Source organism: Nicotiana attenuata, chromosome 12 (genome assembly GCF_001879085.1).
Source record: "Nicotiana attenuata strain UT chromosome 12, NIATTr2, whole genome shotgun sequence".
In the NCBI taxonomy this organism is placed as follows: Eukaryota; Viridiplantae; Streptophyta; class Magnoliopsida; order Solanales; family Solanaceae; genus Nicotiana; species Nicotiana attenuata.
The window spans coordinates 18,460,327-18,468,252 of record NC_032000.1 but is presented as its reverse complement, the minus strand read 5'-3'; positions in this window follow the sequence as shown (position 1 = coordinate 18,468,252).

The window sequence follows — 7,926 nt, the reverse complement described above, 5'->3', positions numbered from 1 at the left end:
AAATTTCAGTTGATTCGGAGGTATTTTGGTCGGGTTTTTGATCGAATGCAAGTTTCGGAAGATTTGGATGAACTTAGGCTTGAATTTGATGTAATTTGATGGTTTAGGTGTTATTTTTGGTGTTTTGATGATTCGAGCAAGTTTGAATAAGGTGTTGGATCATGTTTGTGTTTTTGGTTGAGGTCCCGGGGGCCTCGGGGTGAGTTCGGATGGTTAAACGGAGAGTTTCGGAATTTTTGCATGGTTAAGGTCTGCTGGTATCTGGTATTTTCGCACCTGCGGTTATGGGACCGCAGGTGCGGTCACGCAGAAGCGGAGGTGGAACTCGCAGAAGCGAAAAGGGACTTAGGCAGTTTCCGCAGAAGCGGAAGTGTTGACCGCAGAAGCGGTTCCGCTGGTGCGAAATTGGAGCCGCTGAAGCGGCCGGGGATTTTAAAGAGGAACCGTAGAAGCGGTCCCGCATAAGCGGAAACGGGACCGCAGAAGCGAGATGACTGGGCAGATTTATTTAGTTTCATCTTCGCGAATTTTTGAAGGGTTTCACATTTTTAACTCGGACTTGGAGAGTTTTTGGGCGATTTTGAAGAGGGTTTCAAGGGCTTTGATCAGGTATGAACTCTTGGACTTAAAAACATGATTTTATGGTGTAAATACATGGATTAGAGCTGAAAACTTAAGAAATTAAAGGTCAAAAATGGAGGTTTAGGGCTTGAACCTAAGAGAGCTTAAACTAGGGATTTGAGGGGTCAAATGGACTCCGATTCTTGTGATTTTGATATGTATAGACTCGTGGCGAGATAAGGAATCCGTTGGTGTGGAAGTTTCTGAGTTTCGAGAAGTGGGCCCGGGGCTCGGGTTTTTGCTAAATTCGGGAATTTTGTTGTTTTTCGATTATTTTTGATTGGGTTTTGTTCCCTTGGCATATTGTGACGGATTCGTTGTGGTTTTTGATAGATTCGACGTGCGTGGAGGCCAAATTGAGGGGCAAAGGCGTCGCGAGCTAGAGGTTTTGCCGGTTCGAGGTGAGTAATGATTGTAAATGATATTCTGAGGGTTTGAAACCCCGGATTTGCACATCATAGTGCTATGTTGAGGTGACTTGCACGCCGGTTAACGGGCGTGGGGTAGAGCACCATTGGGGATTATGACTTAGTCCATCACGATTAATGATTTTACCACGTATTTGATTGAAATCAGTTTGCTATAATCATTATTTGGGCTGAATGCCATGTTTGGGCTTCGTGCCAACTATTTGAACCCTTCGGGGATTGTTGTTGATAATTCCTCACTGATTTAATTATATATATTTGAACTCAGTCATGTTATTTCCTACTGTTTTCAAAACTCAGCCATGTTCACTCAGTTTTAATACTCAAATGATATTTAAATGATGTTTTGGGCTGAGAAACATTGTTTTATTGTTGCCCAAGTGGCTTATGTGATTTTGTTGACTGAGTAAGGCCGAGGGCCTGCATTGCGAGGATACTTATGGATCGGGCTACACGCCGCAGCAGTGTTATACTGTTATTGATATGAGTAGGGGTGTTCATGGTTCGGTTTGGATCGGTTTTTCCCTAAAAAGCAACCAAACTAAGTAAGTCGATTTTTCAAATATTAGAACCAAACCGAACCAATTAAGTCGGTTTTTCTCGATTCGGTTTATGTCGGTTTTCGGTTTTTTCGGTTATTTGTCGGTTTTTTCTTAAATATAAGGCATACACTACCAAACACATATTCCGGCGACCATATTTTCAATGTAACACTATCAAATCAATTGCACTTTGAGAAATCTATTATTTACCAAGATATATTGATTATAATTGTATCAAATAGTGATGAATAATTTAAGGACTCAAGTAAAAATATATTATTTTTAACACGAAATGGATTCTTACACTAAACAAAAGAAAACTACCAATCCAACTAGAATGTGAAGGTAAAGAACTATATTAAAAGTGCAAACTATTAACATTTACCATAAATTTTTTGAAACTTTGTATAACAATATACATATTTATAGGTGTAATAATAAATTTGAAATAGCTACTCCTATAGTCGGTTTGGTTCGGTTTTTTTCTGATTAAAACCAAAACCAAACCAGATTTGATCGATTTTTAAAATTCAAAACCAAAACCAAACCAAACCAAAAAAGTATAGGTTTTTTTGGTCGGTTTGGTTTGGTTCGGTTTTTTGGGTTTTTATGAACACCCCTAGATATGAGGCTGAGGGCCTAGTTTGATGCCACGAGATGGCTTGATATTGTGCTTGGGCCGTAAGGGGCCCCTCCCGGAGTCTGCACACCCCCAGTGAGCGTCGTCGACGATAAACGGAGCGGGCTGCACGCCGCAGCGATATGTGGAGCGAGCTGCACGCCGCAGCGGTACCGGTACTGTTTGATGTGTTTACCTTATTTCATTTGTCTGTCGTTATATGCTGTTTGTGCTTCTTCTTGCAATATTCACCTGTTGTTCTGGTATTATCTGATAACCGAGTGTGGTGCCGAGAGGCGGACTTCTGTGCTTATCTGCACTATTTGTTNACGTATTTGATTGAAATCAGTTTGCTATCATCATTATTTGGGCTGAATGCCATATTTGGGCTTCGTGCCAACTATTTGAACCCTTCGGGGATTGTTGTTGATAATTCCTCACTGGTTTAATTATATATATTTGAACTCAGTCATGTTATTTCCTACTGTTTTCAAAACTCAGCCATGTTCACTCAGTTTTAATACTCAAATGATATTTAAATGATGTTTTGGGCTGAGAAACACTGTTTTATTGTTGCTCGAGTGGCTTATATAATTTTGTTGACTGAGTAAGGCCGAGGGCCTGTATTGTGAGGATACTTATGGATCGGGCTGCGCGCCACAGCAGTGTTATACTGTTATTGATATGAGGCCGAGGGCCTAGTTTGATGCTACGAGATGGCTTGATATTGCGCTTGGGCCGTAAGGGGCCCCTCCCGGAGTCTGCACACCCCCAGTGAGCGCCGTCGACGATAAATGGATCGGGCTGCACGCTGCAGCGATATGTGGAGCGGGCTGCACGCCGCAGTGGTACCGGTACTGTTTGATGTGTTTACCTTATTTCATTTGTCTGTCGTTATATGCTGTTTGTGCTTCTTCTTGCAATATTCACCTGTTGTTCTGGTATTATCTGATAACCGAGTGTGGTGCCGAGAGGCGGACTTCTGTGCTTATCTGCACTATTTGTTTTTGCATTCAATTGCATAACTGTTGAAAAAGTCATTTTCAAAAGAGGTTTTAAACTGAGCTAAGTTATTTCTAAAGGTTTTACATCTTCACTGCTTTCTCTCAAAGGGCTTTTCACTGTCCCTATATAGCATGATGGTTTGCTTTACGTGATTTCTTACTGCTCAGTTGTTATTTACCCTTATTACTCACTGAGTTGGAGTACTCACGTTACTCCCTGCACCTCGCGTGCAGATGCAGGTATTTGTTCACCCGGTAGCGGGTTTTGGCTGATCAGAAGCAGAGCTATAGGAGTAGCGAGGTGACTGCCTGCGTTCACAGCACCATTTTTCTCTCTTTTGGTTCATTATTCCGGCTTGTATATTTTAGGTCTTGTAGTTGTATTTATACTCTGATAGATGCTCGTGACTTGTGACACCCCGGTTTGGGCTGTGTTTGGGTTTTATTCTGCACTTATTAAAGAGATCTGTTAATAGACCGTGGTTACTTAATCATATTAAAGCTGCTTATTAATGTTAACTATTCTAAAAAGATAAGTTGGATTAGTTGGCTGGCCTCGTCTTCACGAGAGGCGCCATTACGACCGGGTCCGAGTTTAGGGTCGTGACATATCCTCTTGCTTATGATTCTGAACCTTTCAATGCTAGAACTATTTTTCTAAGTAACATGACGATTCTTTTGTTTGATTTGTCTGCTTTATATATGAGAAGTTCTTCTTTCAAAAGGGTTTTTGCCAACTACTAATTGATTTCGAATTCCTTTAATAGTGTTTAATTGATTGTTACTGATTTCCTTTAAATTAAACCTTTCTTTACCCCTTTCCTGACTTGATTCATTCGAGTAAAAGCCTGTAACTTTGATTTTACTAGTTGTCTGATTGATTCCCTTTCCTTATTTCACACAAATCGTGTACCATTGGGCTGTTGCCTTAAATAACTGCTATGTATTTACCCTTTATTGTACAGCCTGAAAAATATTTTTTCAAATCCCTTTCCTTAATTGTTTTTACCCGTTTGAAATCATAATCCCTTAACTAAAGATAGATTGATTACAATGTTATTTCCTTACCTTGTTCTTACTTGTTTGTTGCACTATAAAAGGGGCTCGACCCTTCAGCACTAAAAACAACTTTGAACTTTGAACTTTTGAATCCTAAGTTCAATACTCATACTCTCACACGCATACTCTCAATCATAATACTCTTTCAATTCTCTACTCTCTTCTGAGACTTTTGTACTGCTTTGCTTGCAACTTGGCTTTTCAAGACTGTTATTTTACTTATTTGTTTTTCCTGAAACTGGTATGTCTCGATTTTGATTTCAGCTTCTTCCCTATGTGTTTATTTTACAGTCACTACACTCTTGCCTACTTTGCTGGTCATGTTCTGTATTAAATATGTTACTTTCCTTTATGTTTACTGTTTGTTATAAATTCCCCATACCCCCATTCCTTTCTATGTGCTGAGTTAAAGTTCATGGCCTGGCAGTATCCAAATTACTGCCTAGGTCCGAACCTGACCTTCAATGGGTCCTAACTCCCAAATCTAGCTAACAGGCTGGTCAGGGGTGTGCCAGCATTTCTAATTGCCGGGCATGACCACTAGCCTGTCATGGCCTTACCTAACCCCCCCCCCCCTCTATTGCACTTACACTTACTCTTAGACTCTAAGTTCTGCCCCCTCCTATGAGCCTTGCCTTGGGGACCTTGATTCCCTCTGAACTTGGACATTTAAGGGCTGGCTCTTCCACACTGCACTATAATCTGATCCTGCAATGTATTTGGGTGTAAGCACTGCCTGGAGTTCATGTTGCTCCTTGGAACTTTGACACACCCAAAGATGAGAAAGGCTTTGGAAATCTGATCTTTGGAAGTTGGTTTATTTCAAGTTTCAGACTAGGAGTCTAAATTAGGCTCTCCTTGGTTGGAATTTTTTCTGATGTAATTTTCTTTACTTTTTCTGGATTCATTCAAGTTGTAATAAATTTGTAATAACATATGAGGTGTATAGTAAAAATGGGGGAGGGTCACTCATGTTATGCGTATGGGGTAGATATCATGTTTTAGGTCTTTACTTCTGCAATCACAACCTTTTCGTTTATGGATCTGCATATAGAAATCCTGCCTATAAGTTGTTTCATTACTGCATATAGAGATCCTGCCTATAAGTTGTTTCATTACTGCATATAGAAATCCTGCCTATAAGTTATGCATTTCGTTAGAAATCATGTATATAAGTTTCTGCATTCCTACATTAGAGACCATGTCTATAAGTTTCTGCATTCCTACATTAGAGACCATGCCTATAAGTGTCTGCATTTCCGCATATAGAAGTCATGCCTATAAGTTTCTGCACTTCTGCATATGCATATGTCACTAGGCAAACAATCTATAGGTTAAAGAATAATCAATCGCATCCTAGATACCATGCTTATAGGATTCCTGCACTTACGTAACCGTTTTAAAAATCAGTAACGCTTAGAATTCATGCCTATAGGAGCAATCATTTAAATCTGATTCATGCGCGAGTCTAAAATCAGTAATAATGTCGTTTAGTATCTGCAGAATTGGTTTATTTCTAAAATCAGCAATCCTTCCTTAAAATCAGTATGCTTTACCTTGTTAGATATCATGCCTATAGGTCTCACCTAGGCAAACCATTAGGTAACTAATTAACTATACCAGTCTTTTATAATTACAACCAGCAGGCAGGCCTAATTTGGACTTCTTATCTGAAAGTATGTGATAAATCAGCCACCCCTTTAACGTTTAAGTTTAATTAAGGACCTAACCAGTACCTATAAGTCATGCTAAGCAATTCGTTGCTTTGAATGAGGAGGCCTATTTGAGCCTTTAACTATTATGTGTTTCCCCTTTTACTGCTTTTATGTGTTTTGTTTGTGTCACGACCCAATTCCCAAACCCGGTCGTGATGGCGCCTCTCGTGAAGACAAGGCCAGCCAACAGAACATCAATACCTCTTTAATACTTACTTAGCATGAATAAGTCTAAAACATTAATAAAACTATCATATGTGCGGAAGAAAAGTGATAAAAATAGGGAACCGTCCCGACACAGCCCGACCGGGTGTCACAAGCCACGAGCATCTAGAAGGATTTTTAATACATCTACAAGGCCTGTAATACATGGATTAAAATTTAGAATTAAAAAGAAGAAATCCGGTGCCGCGAACGCTGGCGGTCACCTTGCTCAGCTACGATAGCAAAATCCTCAACCAGCTCAAACCCGCTACCGGGTAAACAAATACCTGCATCTGCACGCGAGGTGCAGGGAGTAAAGTGAGTACTCCAACTCAGTGAGTAATAAAGGTAAATAATAACTGAGCAGCAAGAAACCACGTAAAGCAAGCCATCATGCTATATAGAACAGTGTAACCCTTTGAGAAAAACAGTGAAACCGTGAAAATCTTTAGAAATATCTGGACTCAGTTTAAAACCTCTTTTGAAAATATTCTTTCCAATAGTTAAGCAAATGAATGCGAAACAGATAGTGCAAGTCAGCACAAAAGTCAGCCCCTCGGGCACAGCACTCCATTAACAAATAACACCAGGGTATCAGGTAAGCAGTACAAGAAGTAGCATAGAAGCCAATGAAATGCGAGTGCTGGAATGTCATGACAAATAATACAAATAGGAACAAATGCATGAGTGCAAAGCAATGCATATGACGGTACACACTAGTACCCACTGCGGCGTGCAGCCCGAGCCATCCATATATTTAACGTCGACGACGCTCACTGGGGGTGTGTACAGACTCCGGAGGGGCTCCTACAACCCAAGCGCAAATAATCAAGCCATCTCGTGGCACCAACCAGGCCCTCGGCCTCAATATCAATACAATACCGATGCGGCGCACAGCCCGAGCCATCCATATTTCCAGAAATCACTATAACACTGCTGCGACGCGCAGCCCGATCCATGCTCAGTCCAGAAATGCACATAAGCCACTTGGGCAATATTAAAATAATAGTTCTCAGCTCAAAACGTCAATAAAATATTGTTTAAGTTTTCAAATCTTAGAAAAATGGCTGAGTTTGCAAAACAGTATTAAAACCCTGGACCGAGATCAAGTAATATGCAAAGTAATGTGAAAATAGTGATATCAATCCCTGAAGGATTCACATAGTTGGCACGAAGCCCAAACATGGCAATCAGCCCACATTATGATGATAACAAGTAGTTTCAGTCAAATAAGTAGTAATTTCATCAATCGGGACGGACCAAGTCACAATCCCAACGGTGCTCTACCCCCGCTCGCTATCCGGCGTGCAAGTCACCTCAATACAGTACTATGATGTGCAAATCCGGGGTTTCAAACCCTCAGACTATCATTTACAATCATTACTCACCTCGAACCGGTGAAATCTCTAGCTCGCGACGCCTTTGCCCCTCAAATCGGCCTCCACGAGCGTCGAATCTATCCAACATCAGAGCGAATACATCACAATATGCCAAGGGAACAATACCCAATCGAAAACAATCAAAATATAGCAAAAATCTCGAAACTAGCAAAACCCGAGCCCCGGGACCACTTCTCGAAAAATTATAAAATTAACATCAATGGATTCCTTACCTCGCCACGAGTCCATACATATCAAATTTACCAAAATCCGAGCTCCAATGCTCCCTCAAACTCCAAATTTCCATTTCAAAAGTCAAGCCCTAGTCTTCCATTTTAATCAAATTTCCATGATT